Source organism: Schistocerca gregaria, chromosome 8, assembly GCF_023897955.1.
Source record: "Schistocerca gregaria isolate iqSchGreg1 chromosome 8, iqSchGreg1.2, whole genome shotgun sequence".
In the NCBI taxonomy this organism is placed as follows: Eukaryota; Metazoa; Arthropoda; class Insecta; order Orthoptera; family Acrididae; genus Schistocerca; species Schistocerca gregaria.
The window spans coordinates 79,437,685-79,457,240 of record NC_064927.1 but is presented as its reverse complement, the minus strand read 5'-3'; the positions used below and the strand labels follow the sequence as shown (position 1 = coordinate 79,457,240).

Genomic DNA, 19,556 nt, shown 5'->3' with positions numbered 1-19,556 from the left:
CTGTCAGATCGGCTGTCAATGCGGTGCTCCGAAATCACAGTACTGCAGCATACACCGGGTGTTTCAGTATCGGGGTTTAACGCCTCGGAGTCATTATCACCTTCAACTTACAATTATAAATAATACATCAAAATAAACACCAACTCAGACAGTTTAACTTGTTTTGTAAATAAAACCGCCTTCTCTTACTGCAACTTAATTAATTTTTCCCAGACGCATTTCGCCTTTTTCTTGCTCTAAGGCACCTGCAGTGGAATAGTTTGCGTTTCCTTTCATCTGGTCTTGAGGTCGCGCTGCCTCTTTATTTGCGAAACATAAGCACAATTTTGTATTATGAACTTTTACACACTGTCTACCACTTTTCTCCTTCTTTTTTCTGCTATCGTTTTTCGTTGTTAAAATCACAGTGATCGAACAAACAACTGTATCTAGTGGCAAAAGATCAATAGTACACCACAAAAAAGAAAGAGAAACATGTTGAAGAGTGTGAAAAAGTTCGTAATACAGAATTGTGCTTATGTTTCGAAAATGAAGTGGTAGGGCGACCTCCAGCCCACATGAGAGGAAACGCAGAGCACAGCAAAGTATCCCACTGAAGATGCTTTAGACTAAGAAAAAGGCGAAACGCGTCTGGGAAAAATAAATTAAGTTGCAGCAAGAAAAGGCTTTTTTATTTACAAAACAAGTATTTCTTTGCTTGCTGCGGAGGATGGCCACGCAAGCGAACTTGTCAGACAATTTCGTTTGTATACCTATGCGCATCCACATGCGCTCGTTCGCATGTCTTCCGTTAGAAAGTGCTGGCAGCAAACATGACGACTAGTGAATGAAAAGCTTTTGGTGTTCTACAGTTTGCAAGAACTAAATCTGTTGTCACAATGCAGCGTGCGTTCCGTATTAAGTTCTATTGTTATCGTCCACGTGATCGTAACATCCGTAGGTGGTATCGTCACTTCCCTATGGCGTATAGACTCAGTTGTGCGACTGGATTCGTCATGAGTCAAACAGAGCTTGGGTGGCGTGTACAGGTACAGCTTCCCATGCAGCTTCAACACGATGCCACAGTTCATCAAGAGTAGTGACTGGAGTATTGTGATGAACCAGTTGCTCGGTCACCATTGACCAGAAGTTTTCAGTTGTTGAGAGGTCTGGAAAATGTGCTGACCAGGGCAGCAGTCCAACATTTTCTGTGTCGAGAAAGGTCCGTACAGGACCTGCAACATGCGGTCGTGCGTTATCCTGCTGAAATGTAGGGTTACGCAGGGATCGAATGAAGGGTAGAGCCACGGATCGTAACACATCTGAAATCTAACGTCCAATATTCAGAGTGCTGTCAATGCGAACGAGAGATGACCGAGACGTGTAACCATCACGCCGGGTGATACGCCAGTATGGCGATGACGACTACACGCTTCGAATGTGCGTTCACCTCAATGTCGCCAAACACGGATGCGACCAACATGTTGCTGTAAACAGAAACTGAATTCATCCGAAAAAATGACCTTTCGCCATTCGTGCACCAAGGTTCGTCGTTGAGTACACCTTCGCAGGCGCTCCTGTCTGTGATACAGCGTCAAGGGTAACCGCAGCCACGGTCTCTGAGCTGATAGTCCATGCTGCTACAAACGTCGTCGAACTGTTTGTGCAGATGGTTGTTGTCTTGCAAGCGTCCCCATCTGTTGACTCAGGGATCGAGACGTGGCTGCACGATCCGTTACAGTTATGCGGATAAGATGCCTGTGATCTCGACTGCTAGTGATACGAGGCCGTTGGGATCCAGCACGGCGTTCCGTATTACCCTCCTGAACCGACCGATTCCATATTCTGCTAACAGTTATTGGATCCCGACCAACGCGAGCAGCAGTGTCGCGGTACGATAAACCGCAATTCCAATAGGCTACAATCCGACCTTTATCAAAGTCGGAACCGTGATGGTACGTATTTCACCTCCTTACACGAGGCATCAGAACAACGTTTCGCCAGACAACGCCGGTCAGCTGCTCTTTGTGTATGAGAAATCGGTTGGAAACTTTCCTCATGTCATCACGTTGTAGGTGTCGCCACCGGCGCCAACCTTGTGTGAATGCTCTGAAAAGTTAATCATTTGCATATCACAGCATGTTCTTCCTGTCGGTTAAATTTCGCGTCTGTAGTGAAACGTCCCCTTAGAAAAATTATACAAGACTGTGTTTAAACTGACACACAACATTTTTGGCACAACGCAATCTGACTTTCAGTAATCCCTACAAAAGAATGGCCCTGACTAACATTTACCTATACCTTTCACAAATCACTTACCTCACCAAAAATCTTCCTTACTCGAACTACTGCAACACAGCGAGCGCCACTACTGCCAGCTAAAAAAAAGATTCAAACTACTGAAGGCACTAACTACTGATAGGCATAGTTAGCAAATGAAAGATTTTGATGGAGAACAAACAATGTATTTACCTTACTAGTGTTCAAAAGTCATAATATATATATAGCAGTTCACGACGTCCAGTCTTACAAATTTCAAAACTCCGCCATTTCTCTCCCCCGCATCCACCACTGCTGGCGGCTCGCCTCCAACTGCACAACGCTACGCGCTGTTAACAGCCAACTGCCCAACACTACAATGGCAGACAACAATGCAAACTAGCCACAGACTGCACACAGCACAATCAGTGATTTTCATACAGAGCGCTATGTGGTGTTACCATTAAAATACCTAAACAGCCTACTTACATGGCCCCCATGCTCCCCACAAAATATTTTACAAATTGTTTTGGGCAGTGGCGAATACAGATTTAAAAAAAATTTCATAATTACAATAACAAAGAAATCAAATACACACACTTATCAATACATTGTTGGTAAAAAGCTAAAATTTTCTCACAGTCCATAAAGACAGTCCTGATCGTTCATCACAGTAAAATTGCAGTGTTTTTCTCAAAGTCTGAGCAGTAAAAGAGAATGCACACGGAAGTAGTGGATTTCCATGCAGTCTTGAAGAAGTAGTGTTGTCCTTTCAACGGAAAGACAGTGCTGACTCTTGACATGCAGACAGGTAATGGGCCACAACAGAGCAAACCCACAGCAGAGTCAGTCGAAGTTTTAAAGAATATTGGTAGGTAGGTCATCAGAGAGCAGACCCACTGTAGTCCTGGTAGAGAGTATGGTATTGGTGGGCCACCAGAGGTGCAGATCCACTGCAGTTCTTGTAGAAATAATGGTATTGGTGGGCCATCAAAGATGCAGACCCACTGTAGTCCTTGTAGAGACGGCCAACAGCCATGTGTTGCGACTGTGCAGGTGCACAATCACCATCGAAGAGTCTTGCGGAGAATATAGCAAGTCCATAAACCACCACTTGTCCAATCACAAAGAATTTGTTTGAAATGTCCTTAGACCAGCAATGCTGTTATCCAGTCCCTTGCTGAATTATTAACACACGTGCAAACACTATCAGTCCCTACTTCTCACATATTGTCCATATACTATGACCAACAGCAACGTGTGCAGTGAAATGTAACTTACAAGTTACGTAATTTGATGAACAATTACAATTTTATAACGTAAGAATACAATAACAAAGGTACAAAGTGCATCAGTGCTACAGGAATTATGACATAAGTAAATACATAAAAGATCAGAACAACTTGTGAAATATCACTCATGAGCATTAAAACAAAACAGAATAAATAATACCTAAACATCTTTACAAAGTAAATAACATATTATCAGAAAAATTCTACAACGTAACTGTCATCAGATGAACACATAAAGACAGGAAGGACACAAATACCCAAGGGTACACAAACACATAGTGGGATAACACAAGGAAAGGACAGGGTTTGTTTTACTGCAGTATTTTGCAAACAAAACTTTCTTTACTTCTCGGAGATCTCCCCTCGTTCTTCATTATTTCCAAAAAGTCCTATCTATACCTCCTTCCTGTGCTTTTTTCGCATGACTTCTCAATGCATTTTTTCCAGTTCATCATAGTTAGTTTCTTACATAGTCTATCCCCTTTTAAGCTAACTTAAATATACTGAGCTCAGATGCTAAACTAAGGGACGAGGCAATGCAGCAGCAGAAAACAATTAACACAAACAGCAATGACAAAAAATGGAAATTGCAAAGCAATTTCAATTTTACAACTAATATAAGGCACTGTGCAGCAAATAAGAAAAATAAATCCGTAGAAAACTGGCTTAACAGAGTAATACAAAGCCGAATTCAGTAACACTATGCTTGGCAAACAGCAGCAGCAAATGCAGTAACTTATATCTAAACATGACAAAGCTCAAGCAGAAAAAATATTACACTAAAGACAACAATGCAGTTAAGGGAAATGTCTATTCACATCTTAATGTCTATGTAATTAAAGTGGTGCACCACAACTTATGCTGCAAAAGAAATTACCAAGTACTTGAAAAGAAAATTCTGTATGCAATTCTTGTGAACGGAAATGCCTTTTTGTGCTCCCTCGTTTTTTGAAGTAGATTATAAAGTTATTATGTACTGGATCTGTAGGCATACATATTATATTAGTACATCTATAAAATTTTATTTTAACCAATGCTGCAGTTCAGCTAGAAACTAAATATTAAACAAAATGAGCAATCTCTCAACTGCAAAGACAATAGATGTAAAATGTTTCTCATCATTTCATTAGGCATTTTAGTAAATATCATAAATTAAGAGCTCCACAGTATAATCATATGTTTTCAAGTTTGAGCGTGTCGTAGTTGCGATGCTTTCGACAAAGAAATGTCAGTAGCGAGGATAATGACCTCCCTTTTTTTTTTTCCTCCACCTAATGGCTTTCTTTTGTCAGACGACTATCTCTCAGCTGGGCGCCCAAAACGCATTACGTCAAGGTCACTTACCTTTCTTACTGAAATATTTACGACTGCAGTTTCCACTACAGTGACAGTCTCATATAAAAACATTTTCGCAGGTTGAGAATTTGCGTTACAAATGTGTAGAAAATAAAATCATATAAATATAAGTGTCCAAAAATTTTCGACAGCATTGTAATACATTCACGCATGTATACACATTTCATAATTCTTAACGTACGATTCTTGGTTTCCAACATTCCAACATCAGAGTCCCTAACCACTACTCATTATTCCTTACCTTATTATACATATACATATTCGTCGACACTTCTTCAATATTTTATCATAAGAAATACGTAGCATAATCAGATTCCTCATATACGGTAGCATCATCTTATTGATCATAAACATATCTCAACAGCATAATACACATCGTCGTCGTAATAATATCATAACATCTCAGTCAATTCTCAAAATCGTCGTAGCTTCCTCCAATAATTTCAAAACCTAAAAAATATTCTCTGCTCATTTCAATAATGTCATGTACCTCAAACGTACTTTAAAAATAATGATCTCACACCAAATACATCATTCAAAGCTCTCAAAGTATCACAATGCTTCTGAAAAAATATGAACAGTTCACAAAGTACAGACAAAATACAATTTCATAAGTATGAAATTATCCAACTGTGTAATTGCTTAAACATGTGTCACTGATGTAGTAAAAAAAAAAGTTTGTCTCTCAGTTAAATGATCAGATAGCTGTGTAATTTATACGTTAGAGAAATATGGTACCGAGGTGTAAAGTTGTATAAGCAAATACCATATTAGCTAGGGCTCCTTGTGCTTGCCAAACACATGGTACACAAAGTAGGCGTGTACCCCCTTGAGGATTAATGTAATTATACCCTCAGGTGTTACAGATTACAACAATGGAATGATATGTATCACGGAAAACCTTTGTATCATTGTACTTCAAATATCTTTAAAAATAAATGTTTTAAGTACAAAATTAATCACTCAAATACGTTTACTGTAGCGCTAAACTGTGCGTCTTGTTGTAAGATAATCTCTGTGGAAGTGTCGTCTTTATCGTCCTCCGAAAGCTGAGTTCTGCAGAAGTCAATGTACTTACCTCATGATAAACAAAAGTGAAATGCTTTGTGTATAGATATATTAGTTATTACGCTTATTGCCGTGATGAAGAAAGTACTGTGCCGTAACGTATTGTTGTACTACGGAAAAGGCTGTCTCATTGTAGCTATATCACAAAAGTTACTACTAAAACATGTTTTACTTTCCAGAATAATTCAGAAAAACAGATACACTGCGAAAGCAACAATGTAAATTGTGTCACACATTAGTAGCGTCGTCATATAATCGTGTAGCTTTCAAAGAAACGAAATACTAAGCCATCTTTAATCTCACAGAAAGTACTTCAAATAAAGAATGTCTTTTCAACTAAACCAAAATATTGCATTAAAATCTCAGTAGCAGTATTGGTAAATGTTCTAAGTATGTGAGCCTTACAGTTGTTACGTAATCGTGCAACTAACAAGCAAGAATGTACACACACAATAACACTGTGTCGTCTGTTCACTATAACAATGCACTTGTAATTACTGCCTAAATATGTTCCCTAGGTTCTAGACTGGATAGTTAATTTTAAAACATAGTTGCATGTTAACAGTTTCTAAGTCTGACAAAGCATACCAGTAACGTGAAGTGAAGAGTTTTATGGCAAAGACAAAGTTAAAAAGCAAATTATCCTTCAATAAACGGTTTTACATGTGAAATGTGGTGCAATCCATTACTCTTTCTAGTACGCAGAGGTTCAACTTGAACGCAATTATCGTGCGGTACACGTCGGTACGGAATGCTAAAATTTTTCTCAAGGTTAGCGTCTATGTTATTTTTCTCTGAGCCAGCAGACACACGTGGCTGCCTGCGATGCAAGTCATTGTCTGTCTCTTTGTTGGCGCGCGTCGTTTACAGATTCACCTTGTCGAGAGTGCCCTGCTCTGTTTGAATCCCGCCAGTTCTGATTCAAGTCTGTCGTTTTGTCGGTAGTTTACTTAGTTTCTTGTTTGTCGGTCATGTGGTGGAGAATTTCTCCCGGAATCGTAACTGCGCGCTGAACTGTTGCGTCTGAAGTTATTCTGTCTCCCTTGATAATAATTGTTTTGGTTTCCATATTGTCTGTTTCTATGGTTATCTCTGTCATATTCATAATTACAGAAGTGCGATCTTTCTCTGTGACTATTACTCTGCCAGTGGTTGTCATATGGGTGGTGTCTGTTTTGTTCACGATTTGCGTTGTAAGGATAGCCTTGTCGTGTCCAGTTTTAATTTCTTTCATCGCGGAATTCTGACGGATGTGATCTGTAATTGTTGTGTTCCTGTTTTCGCTTTCCGCGATTGTCAGTGTCAATTTCTAGTTCTTGTAAGAGTCCCTGAAAAGCTTCAATGTCGTCTTTGCAACATCCTGCCAAAATAATATGTCGTAAATGTTCAGGTAATTTGATTAAGCAAATGCGGATGAGTTCTGAGGGGCTGTATGGGTTTGACAGGTACTGATTCTTGTGCAACATGTCTTCAAAATATTTCACAAGGCTGGAAAATTCAGATAGTTGGAAATGTTTCATCATTATGATGCTATGTTCTACTCGGTGTTGTGTAGCTTGAGACCAATATGCTGAGAGGAAGGCATGATAAAATTCTCCTTCACTGTGACAATCGTGAATGACCGATCGCATTCTTACAGCTGGTTCATTCTCCAAGTAGCCACACATAAATTCTAACCTGTGCTCCAATGACCAGTTGGGAGGAAAACAATGAGAAAATTGATGAAGCCACGCTTGTGGATGAATGTCGTTGCCGGAATTCTTAAATGTTTTGAATTTACGTGTAGTAATGAACAGCTCATAGTCGAAATCATCGTGTCGACGAGTAGCATATCGGTCATTGTTACGTCGTGTCGGCGGTTCCATCTCAAAATTAGGTGCACCTTGCCAATTTCTTTCATAATTTCCGAAATGCCCAGTGTTATTATTTTGTGGCTTTTCCGTATTTCTAAATCCCTCTTCCCGTGTTGGAGCGCGAGTGTCCTTGAAATACGTAATTCTTGTATTACCTGTGTCAGCTGATCTTGTACTTCCCGGATTTCTCTTTGGTGTTGCGTATTAATTTGATTCTGTTTTTGTTTGAATTTCCTAATTTGTTCGCACTATTCTTTGTCATTAAAGACTACCGGTTTTGTGTCATTCAGATTATCGTCTACCTTCGTAGATAAATTATTTAGCTGATCCTAAAGTTCAACTACTTTCTCTGATAATGAACTAATTTCCTCCATGTGTCTTTCTGAAACAATTATCAGAGTATCTGCTGTGTCCTTTAACTTTTCCTGAGTTTTTGCAAGTTGCATAACCGATTCGGTAGATGCAACTGAGTCCATTTTAGCTTACAAGGTCTCATGATTTTCATGAACAATAGTTTGCAGTTCTTTTATGGCTGCTCCATGATTCTGTAATGCATTTTCATGCCGCGAAAAAATAGGTTGAAAATGCTCACAAATTTGTGTTTTTACTTCATTACAGAGTTTTTGACATTTCGATTCGATTTTATGTAACTCAGTAGTTAAATCTTCACATGTTTGTTCAAGCGTGGTGTGAAGATTTTGTTCCATTGCGTCTAACTGTTGCTGTGTTTGTCTCTGGTGTTGTTCCATTGTGTCTAACTTTTGAAGCTTTTGTCGCATTTGTTGCATTAATTGTAATAACGATGAACTGGTGTCTGAAACATGTTCCTCAGTGCTTTTCGGCAGCGAATTTGCACCGGAAACATTCACATTTTGACAAGCAGAAAATGTGTCTTGACTTATTTGAGAAAACGGTGAACACCCAAAACCTGAATCTACATTATTTGCGAGATTGTGTCCTGTCATTTCGGATTCCTGAGGCGAGCTGTTGCCGACCGATCGATCGATAATGCTTCCCTGTTAGCTAATTGTTTCACTGCCTGCACCATTATTTGCAACCCGCTCCATTTCCCTATGCACAATTACCAAATTACTACTTTGAACATGAGTTAATTCTTTACTCGGTGGCGCTAACACGCTGCCTTCCTCTTCACTATAATTTCTCTGTTTACTTTGGAGCCTAGTATTACGTTTTTCACACGCCATTATTGCCACAATATTTCACACGATAACACAGAAAAGCACAATTTGAAGAGCAAAAATAAGAGAACACATTAACGTAGCACTGAAAATAATATCTAGTTAATTGCAAGCGCAGCTGCGAAATACTTGGTGCAAACCTAAATCCATGCCACAACTGTTTTACTGTACAACAATGAAAGACTACAACTACAAAGGAGATTCTCTCTACAATTACGCGCTAGCAATGAACAAAATCTACACTTATTACACAAACTACAAGAAAAAAATCAGAAGATTCCAGTGAGGTATCCTCGGCTAAGGGTCGACATATGAAACGTCCCCTTTGAAAAATTTATACAAGACTGTGCTTAAACTGACACACAATAGTTTTTAGTGCAACGCAATCTGACTTTCAATAATCCCTACAAGAGAATGGCCCTGACTAACATTAACCTATACCTTTCACAAATCAGTTACCTCACCAAAAATCTTCGTTACTCGAACTACTGCAATACAGTGAGCGCCACTACTGCCAGCTAAATAAGAGATTCTAACTACTGAAGGCACTAACTACTGATAGGCATAGTTAGCAAATGAAAGATTTTGATGGAGAACAAACAATGTATTTACCTTACTAGTGTTGAAAAGTCATATATATATATATATATATATATATATATATATATATATATATATATATATAATATAGCAGTTCATGACGTCCAGTCTTACAAATTTCAAAACTCCGCCATTTCTCTCCTCACATCCACCACTGCTGGGGCTCGCCTCCAACTGCCCAACACTACAATGGCAGACAACAATGCAAACTAGCCACAGACTGCACACAGCACAGCCAGTGATTTTCATACAGAGCGTTATGTGGTGTTACCATTAAAAAACCTAAACAGCATACTTACAGTAGCACGTCATCTTCGTGGTGTAGCAATTTTAATGGCCAGTAGAGTATGAACTGCAGAGTTACGTTTAGGTGCAATAGCCGTACACGACATCGTCTGTCTGTGTGAAGGGAAGAGTGCTGGACAGCGAGAGTGACCGAAGAACGTGTCGATCGTTGAGGAAAGTCTCTCACGCTTAGCCACAGCAAATGAGTCCGGAAGGCTAGACATGAAGCAGCATTTCCAGTGACACCTGCGCAGAGGCTCTTAAGGAGACGCTTACGAGGACGTCCTTGTCGTTTCAGGCTATTAAAAGCTCTAAAGCCTGCAAACGAAATGTTGCTGCATGTCGATGAAGATTTTCTGAATCGTGTCGTCTTCAGTGATGCAGCGATATTTCACCAAAGTGGAAATATCACCACACATTATCTGCGCCTCTGGGGGTCATCAAATCCCCACGAGATGGTGCAGATGCAATTAGCCTCCACTGAACTGAATGTTTTTTGTGCCGTATCCCGACGGAAAGTTTATGGGCCTTTCTTTTTCGGCGAAGTAATTGTAAGTGGTGTCTCTTGTGTTCATGCGCTAAAACTATCGCTCTTTCCTCAACTGGAAGAATCTGAGCGACAGAACTTTATTTGCAGCAAGATGATGCGTCGCCTCGCTGGCAGAACCCAGTACACGACAGGTTAAACGGCGTTGTACCCGAACACTGGACCGGATGAACGAGCTTGTTTCCCTTGGCCTTCACGTTCGTCCAATTCGATACTATGCGATTTTTACCATTGGGAGTTCCTAAAGGCCCATGCGTTTGTGCCTACGCTATCAGCTATGTGGCCGACGTAAGAAACAGGATGAAGCAGTTGTTGCAACAGTTACTCCAGGCACCACTGATCCATGTTTAGGAAGAACTCGCCTATCGACTCAGTGTGAGCCATGTGAGGAATGCTGCTCACATGCAGTACATAAAAAACTCTTTCAGTTGTTCATTCATTTCATGTATTGTTTATATTTGTAAGTTGAATGTAATAAATGCTACAAAGCATTCAGTTCCCGATATTCATATGGAGACACCCGGTATGTAATGTTCTCAGTTCCATTCATTTTGAATACTTAATGAACTTCCCTCCCCTCTCCGGAACTTTTCCAAAATGGCAGCGCCAGTTATGACAAAAGTATTCAACCTCGTATGCAACATACATGACACACGCGAAATACCCTCATACTTCAAGTGAAATGTAATAATTCCTTAGTCGAAAAAGGTAGTTGCTAACAGATGTAAATACTATCGAACAATCAGTTTCATAACTCACAGTTGCAAAATACTCATACAAATTATTTACAGTAGAATAGCACAACTTACAGTAGCCGACCTCGACAAGCATCAGTTTGGATTCTCCAAAAATTTAGGAATTCGCGAAGAGATACTGACATTACAGCTTACCTTAGAAGATAAGTTGCACGAAGAGCTACGTTTATAGCATTTATAGATTCAAGAATGCTTTTGGTGTACTTTGAGAAACTCGCAAGGTGGCAGGGATAAATAACAGGAACGGAAATGTACAACTTGAGAATACAAGGACATTAAAAGAAAGCAGCAGTTGAGACTGTGAGACACGGACCTAGCTTATCCCTAATATTATTCCGTTTGCACACTGAGTAGGCTGTGAGTGGAACCAAGGAGAAATTTGGGAATGGAGTTAAAGTTCAGGGAGAAAAAATAAAAACTTTTACGTTCGCCGATGAAATTGTGATTCTATCAGAGACGCCGAAGGAGTTGGAAGATCAAGCAGTTGAACGGAATGTGCAGTGTCTTGAAAGGAGAATACAAAGTGAACATCAACAACAGCAAAACAAGGTAACACAATGTAGTAAAATTAAATCAGGCGATGCCGAAGGAATTAGGTTAGGAAATGAGAGAGAGTAGAAGTTAATAGTAGTAGCTGTTTCGTCAGAAAAATAACTGACCACGTCCGAAGTCGAGAACATATAAAGTGCGGATTTCGAAAAATGTTCAAATGTGTGTGAAATCTTATGGGACTGAACTGCTAAGGTCATCAGTCCCTAATCTTACACACAACTTAACCTAAACTATCCAAAGGACAAACACACCCACCCATGCCCGAGGGAGGGCTCGAAGCTCCGCCGGAACCAGCCGCACAGTCCATGACTGCAGTGCCCTAGACCGCTCGGAAAGTGCGGATTTGCAATAACAAGAAAGGCACATATGGAAAAGAGAAATTTGTTCATTGAGAATACAAATTGAATGTTAAGAGATTTTTTTTTATGTTTAAACTCCACCCCTCACCTCCTTACTACGCTACACTCGATTCAAACAGACGAGACAAGAAAAGAAGATTTGAAATGTGATGCTATTGAAGATTGTTGAAGATCAGATGGGTATGTCGGATAACTGATGAACGGGTACTGAATGGATTTAGGGAGAAAAGTAATTTATAACTACAGCTAATTAAAAGACAGTATCGGTTGATGGGATTCTTCCTGAGGCTTAAACGAATAATTGATTTGGTAATCGATGTAAATGTGAGGGGCGAAAACTTGTACAGGGAGGCCAAGAGATGAATACAGTAAGCAGGTTTTCGAATGGGTCTCGACTGCTGTAGTTAATCGGAGATGAAGGGACTTGCACAGGATAGGGTAGCGCGGAGAGCTGACCCCCTTTTAAGACTTACCGTTTATCAAAATATTCGACTTTAAAATTTATACATTTTTACATGCATTCGAAGCATCCACTTTGTTGTTGGAATCCGAAGTACACAGTTTTCAACTTTTTTTAGGTGATGATAATCGCTGTTCTCACTTGTTTTTATTTGTCTTAAGGCAACGTAAAGAAGTCGTTTGGCGATAGATGAGGTGAATGCGCACAACGAGGCAGTAATTCTATCTTTTTATTCGGGAAGTAATCAACTTATGATGTTATGTGTTGTGGAACAGCTGGCATTGTCGTGATGAAGACTTGCGTGACGTTTAGTTCGTTCTCAGGATTTCAGCGAATACAAGTGGCAAAGAAATTCTAGCACATCTTCGATTCTAAAAATGTAGGGGAGGTCACAACTAGAGAGGACGGTTTTGGAACTGTTCCGCGAACGAACAGCTTTTGTCAGTTTCGGTTCGTCGTGGAGCAGCCAGAATGATGATTGATACCTGGTTTCCGGCTCCCAGGAATACATTCAAGTTTCGCCCTCCTATTATCATGTTGTGTATAGATTTTGCGGAGAGTAGATCGATTTTTTGTGAGGATTTCCGTGCACCAATTAAGACGACCCTGTTTTTCAGTTTCGTTGGCTATGCATCGGGTACCACATCTTTTTCGCAGCTGAATGTTAGTGCTAAATCAAATGTATTGCATTCCTCGATATCCCGTATGATACCTGTGTGTCACGGAAACAAGCTTCCCGGTCCTTATCAGTAATATTCTCCACGCGGCATCGATTTGGAAAAGAAAAAAATCGTGTTTGCAAAAACTTAAAACGGCGGCACTCGTTCCATATAAGTCGTAGTTTACTCATTTTGAAACAAATGAAACAACTAGTGTAGAAAATGAACTAAAGGCCGCGTGAGTTTTGTTTGTGAGTTGGATCTATATGTAGTAGTTGATTTTGGATCTGGAATACAGTGAATCGGGGAGTGAAGAGTAGGGGCACCACGGACTTCCTGTGGGCAGCGATAATGTGAGCGACATCCTGCGCCGATTTGAAATGAAGCCAGCAGAGTGCACGGGTCATCCGAAGCGCCGTATTAGAAGTGGCACCTGGTGACACGGACACCGGAAGTCGCTCCTATAAATACGAGCGCGTGCGGCCGCGGCGACAGCGACAGCTGCGTGTGGGCGGGCGGCGGCGGCGACACGTGTGCAGCGCGGAAATCCACGTGGCCGGGCCGAGCGCGCCCTAGGAGGCCAGCCTGCCCGGGGTAGCCCAGCACCCCGCCCTTGAGAAGCAGGGCCGGTCCCCGGCACGGACCCGCCCGGCGGATTTCTGTCGAGGTCCGGTGAGCCGGCCAGTCTGTGGATGGTTTTTAGGCGGTTTCCCATCTGCCTCGGCGAATGCAGGCTGGTTCCCCTTATTCCGCCTCAGCTACACTATGCGGCGATTGCTGCGCAATCCAGTTCTCCACGTACGCGTACACCACCATTACTTTTCCTCGCAAACATAGGGGTTACACTCTTCTGGTGTGAGACGTTCCCAGGGGAGGGGGGGGGGGTCCACTGGGGGCCGAACTGCACAATAACCCTGGCTTCGGTGTGGGGCGGTTGAGGGGTGACGTGGACTGCAGTAGTCGGCGTGGGGTTGTGGACCACTGCGGCTGCGGCGGGGACGGAGTCTCTCCGTCGTTTCTAGACCCCCGGTTAACATAACATGACATAACCCCACCCTTCAGCGCTCTCCGTCTCCACAGTATCGCTCTGTCTGAGACGGTAGCACTTCGGCCTTAACATGGTATTTCCCGGATAAAACTGCCCGGTTAATCGAAAAAGCCTGCAATCAAAACCCCACGGGTCTTCTCAGCTTTACTGAAAATATACGAGCTGCACAAAAATATGGAAACACCTCAAGAAATGCGTGCTTGAACGTACAGTAAATGCAGGTGCTAGTGAAGTCCTCCCTTCGAGCTGTTGTATCTGGCCACGAACGACACCTTATGAAACATCCTCTTTGAAAAATATATGAATTACAGTACTGGTAAACTTCTAACGTTATTTGATTTTCAAAGAAGTGAGCAGAACTGAACGAACTCAGACATTTCTCTCTTTACATTTTCTGATCAACACTAAACTGACACACAATATTTTTAGCTCAACGCAGTCTGACTTACAATAATCCCTACAAAAGAATGGCCCTGATTAACAATAACCTATACGTTTCATGAATGACTTACCTCACAAAAACCTTCGTTACTCGAACTACTGCAGTACAACGAGCGCCAATACTGCCAGCTAAGTGAAAGATTCTAAATACTGTAGTCACTAACTACTGATAGGAATTGTTAGTAAATGAAAGATTATGGTAGAGAACAAACAATGTATTTACCTTAATAATTTATCATATATATATCAGTTCATGATACACAGTATTACAAGTTTACTCTTTCTGATGGACACACGCCCAGATCGTCAGCTCTCAAAATGCTGCCATCTCTCTCCCACATCCACCACTGCTGGTGGCTCACCTCCAAATGCGCAACGCTTCTTGCTGTCCACATCCAACTCCCAAACACTACAATAGCAAATATTCCAACAATGCAAACCAGCCACAGACTTCACACAGCACAGTCAGTGATTTTCATACAGAGCGCTACGTGGGTTTACCAACATAAAAACCTAAACAGCCTACTTATAACCTGTACAGTGACCTCACTAAGTTGTAAGGGGCGGTCAGAACAGTGCTCTCTGTAGTTGCGTGTGAATTATATTTCGGAGCTAACGTGCGCAAATCTTTAGTGCTGATGTGGTGGTAACCAAGGTGGCCGAAATATCTGCTGTTCAGCAGTCTCCATATCGGAGATATATGCCGCGTACAGGGAAAGCCGAAGAACACTATCCGCTACGTCACAACGCCGACGAACGAGTCCCACGAGAAAGACAGGCCGTGGCGCGTACGTCACGAAGGTACGCCTGATCTCGCTCGCTCGCTCAGCTCAGCGGACGAAATGTGTTTCTAGACCTGTTACCTCGCAGCTGGGCGTGTTCATACTACAGATAATTCCATTTTCTAATGGAATCTGCTATTAGGAAATATTACTGATTAACAGTACTATAGACCGATGACCGTAGCAGTCTGGTCTCTTTAACCCCCACAAACCAACCGACAGTACTATAATAAAATTTAATTTAAGATCAGTACTCCGTATAAATGGTATAACTGCTTGTTTGTAGCATTTAGCCCCTTCAGCATAAAAACAAGCGGTGTCCTACGCAACTGATAATCATTTTGACATGATTGTAAATATATTGTACCCCAGTACAGCCGTAAGAAATTATAAGTAGGCCTGTGGACTTCCTATCGTTGTAGGATTAATAACAGTAAAACTCCATAATAGCCCACCCGGTTGGCCGGCGGTCTGACGCACGGCTTTCCGGGCGGGTAGGAGCACCTGGTCCCCGGCACTAATCCGGTGAGCCGGCCAGTCTGTGGATAGTTATTAGGCGGTTTTCCATCTGCCTCGGCGAATGCGGGCTGGTTCCCCTTATTCCGCCTCAGTTAAACTATGTCGGCGATTGCTGCGCAAACAAGTTCTCCAAGTATGCGTACATAACCATTACTCTACCACGCAAACATAGGGGTTACACTCTTCTGGTGTGAGACGTTCCCTGGGAGGGGGGGGGGGGGGGGTCCACTTCGGTGTGGGGCGGCGGAGGGGTGAAGTGGACTGCGGTAGTCGTCGTGGGGTTGTGGACCACTGCGGCTGCGGCGGGGACGGAGCCTCTCCGTCGTTTCTAGGCCCCCGGTTCACATGCAGTACATACAATACAAGACTCCATAATAACGGACCACAGTAGCAGATGCAATTTTCGTTTGTACGTACACTCCCAGGTACGAGTTGACAGGTGTAGAAACGCAGTTTGGTGAGTTTAGCGAGCGAGCACACGCCTACCTACCTTGGTGACGTACGCGGCGTGGCGTGTCTTTCTCGTGGAACTCGGCCGACGAATGTGTGTATCGAGTGTGGGACAGACAGTCATTGCAGAAGATTGTAACGAAAAATAAGGGGGCGACAGCTGCAAAAGTCACTGCAGATGTGGATGCTGTCAGCACCAAAACAACACAAAGCGAGCTTAAAGAAGCAGGCAATTTGCAGGGCGAGCTGGAACTCCAAATCCAGTCATCAGTGATACAAAGGCCTGTACATGTTGTGTGACAAGTTGATCATTACCTCTCTAATGAAACCAAGTGTAAGTTTTTTTTTTTTTTTTTTTTTTTTTTTTTTTTTACTTATTGGACACCCGCGAGAACATCAGAGAAGACTCGTTCCTTTCCGAGCATTTTCATTGAAAATTGTTGCACTGAGGCAAGTCGCCAGCAATGCAAGGACCCGAGTCACTCGAAAATTGCGCTGAGAACGAGCTAGGTAGTAGGCAGAACTAAGGAAAATTTTACCGACAGATGACGCTGAAAGAGTCTTAAGATATATGCGATCGGCTGCAAATGGCAGATCAATTTCAATACGTCGGCTACGGTTTGAGTTGCACGTTTCACCATCCGTCCTGTTCAAAGTGATTGACTGCACAAGTTCGTCAGTCAACAATTGTGGCAGTGTTAGTTAAGTACGCTCATGCTCCAGGCCTAGGTGGTACCACAACGCAGGGGAAAAATCGGTTTTTAATTGTTCCGAGGCCAGAGGCGCATAAAAGGCAACGCGATATCGATTTTGAATTGTTCTGGAGCCAAACATCGCATAAAAAGGAAAATGACATCGATTTTTAATTGTGAGAGCGGCGCAAGACATGTTCGTATATTTGATGTCCACCGTTTTCTACCAAAAGTTGAAATCGAGAAACAGCATATTCCACAACATATTGGAGTGTCTTGTGAGGTCACGTTCAGAATGCATTGCACAAGGCGTTCCTTCAATTCAGCTACGTTCGTGATTGGAGCACTGAACAGAACAATTCTGAGATAACCCCACGGCCCGAAGTTTCACGCCCTCCCGCCGGAGGTTGGAGTGTTCCCTCGGGCATGGTTGTGTGTGATGTTCTTAGCATAAGTTAAAGTAGTGTGTAAGTCTACATACTGATAACCTAAGCAGTTTGGTCCCTTACGAATTCACACACATTTGAGCATTTGAAGTTACACGGAATAAGATCAGGTGACCTACACCGACAGGCTGAATGGAAGTGATTGCTGATAATTCCAGCACCTACGAAATGCCTCTGCAGCGGCCGCTTCACTGGCTCTGGGGCGTTCGGAGGACCGCTATCTCGCATAAAGCTGATCATACCCACACATCGGTGCGCAGAGACACTCGTGGCGTTTACCAGTGACGGTGCAGGTAACAAACTCGCAGGACTCACCTCCTCCGAGAAAGTAAGGCCCTATGATAAACGATGCGGCCAACCCGCACCACACTGTCATCTTGGATGTTGCCTGTATTCTGCAATTCTGCACGTTGACATCTCCTTCGAGGTGGAAATGGGCTTCGTCTGCCCACAAAATGTTCCAGGGCTATTCATTGCCGGCTTTCGCTCGAGCAAGAAGTTCGAGAAGTTCTTGTTGGCCGGCCAGCAGGAAACAACTCCTGAACATGGGTGATTTTGTGAGGATATCATTGCAAGACGTTTGGTAGGATTTTATACACCGTAGTCGCAAGGATGCCCAATGTTCGGGCAATTTTCGGTGCCCTACATGCTTGCGCACCACCGCTTGAGACCCCTCCTGCGAACTGTGGCCACATCTTCGACAGACTGCTTTCCTCCGGCTGCACGTTGCACTTCAAAAGAACCTGTTGTTTTCGAATTTCGTAGTCATTTTATCGAGACCCTCTGTACACATCGGACCAATGTCTTTTTACATACTCTCGAACACTCGGAACTTGTTGCAGGGCTGCTGGCGCACAGTCACCGTTCTTGTGAAAGAGCTTTACCAGCAGCGCGCAGTGCTTCATGGAGGCAGTGATGTCCGGCTCTCGGGCGTGAACTGAGGAACAGCCGCGCGTCTGTTAGTGTGCACGTTGTGACGTTACAGCGCCGTGCATTGGTCAGCTTTTGGTTAACTTTTTGTTCCACGATGTCCCCCCCCCCCCCCCTGTCAATAATACACTGTTCAAATTTGACCTCATTCTGAGTAGTAGTTCTCTGTCTACAGACTTTTGAAATTGGAACTTACGTTATGGACGCACTGCAAATCCATAACAAATACGATTTAGTACTAATAAGCGGTGACCGTGTTTTATGGACACGCTGTAAATCGATAGTAAGTACAATTTAGTACCAATAAGTGGGCATCGTATTATGAAACCGATCAGACACGAGTTTACAAAGGTGAACGGAGCTCAGTTGAAACGTGTAACGACATCAGTCGTAGGAAATTGGAGAGCTGGCGTGCAGAGTTATCGGGCGTAGAGTGCGATGCAGTCGAGCTGGCGCCCGCACAGGTAATGAAAGCGACGGTAAAACTGTTCGGCTTTAGACAGCTCGGACTATGATGTAGATGTAAAATTGGGTTGTTTTGAAATTCAGCCTTATGCAAACACAGATGATTTTTTTATCTTTACATTCATCCAGACGTGTTTCGACACCTGTGTATCATCTTCTGTGGCTCAAATTTTTATTTCTGTAAAGTGCAATATCAAATTTATAATAATTTGTCTATTGTAAGCCTAAGGATTACAATATTTGTATTTTGCTTTGTTTTGTGTAGACACTCGCCTTAAAATTATACCGATAAATGAACTGCATTATTAGACATCGGTTTTTGTGGCATTTCTTCTTCTTTTTTTTTTTTCTTCACAGCATGTCATCTGCAATCTAGCGGTGAAGAAAATTATTGTGTATTTGTGAAGAACTGTTTCGACGTTAGAGGTTATGTGCATTTTTGTACTTAACATTTTTCGTCGTGTTGGATGCCTCTGGTTGATGTCTCGATCAACTGCTACTGCAATAGAGGAGAATACCCACATACGAAAAGCAACAATACAAGGAAAGAGAGTCCTGAA

At 42.3% G+C, this 19,556-nt stretch overlaps 1 protein-coding gene across 3 annotated transcripts in view; it reads left to right on the top strand.

The window, feature by feature from the left end:
* LOC126284041 (bifunctional heparan sulfate N-deacetylase/N-sulfotransferase) overlaps nt 1-19,556 on the top strand; it is a 1,095,215-nt gene that overhangs the window by 199,829 nt on the left and 875,830 nt on the right. The gene's annotated exons all lie outside the window — the stretch shown is intronic.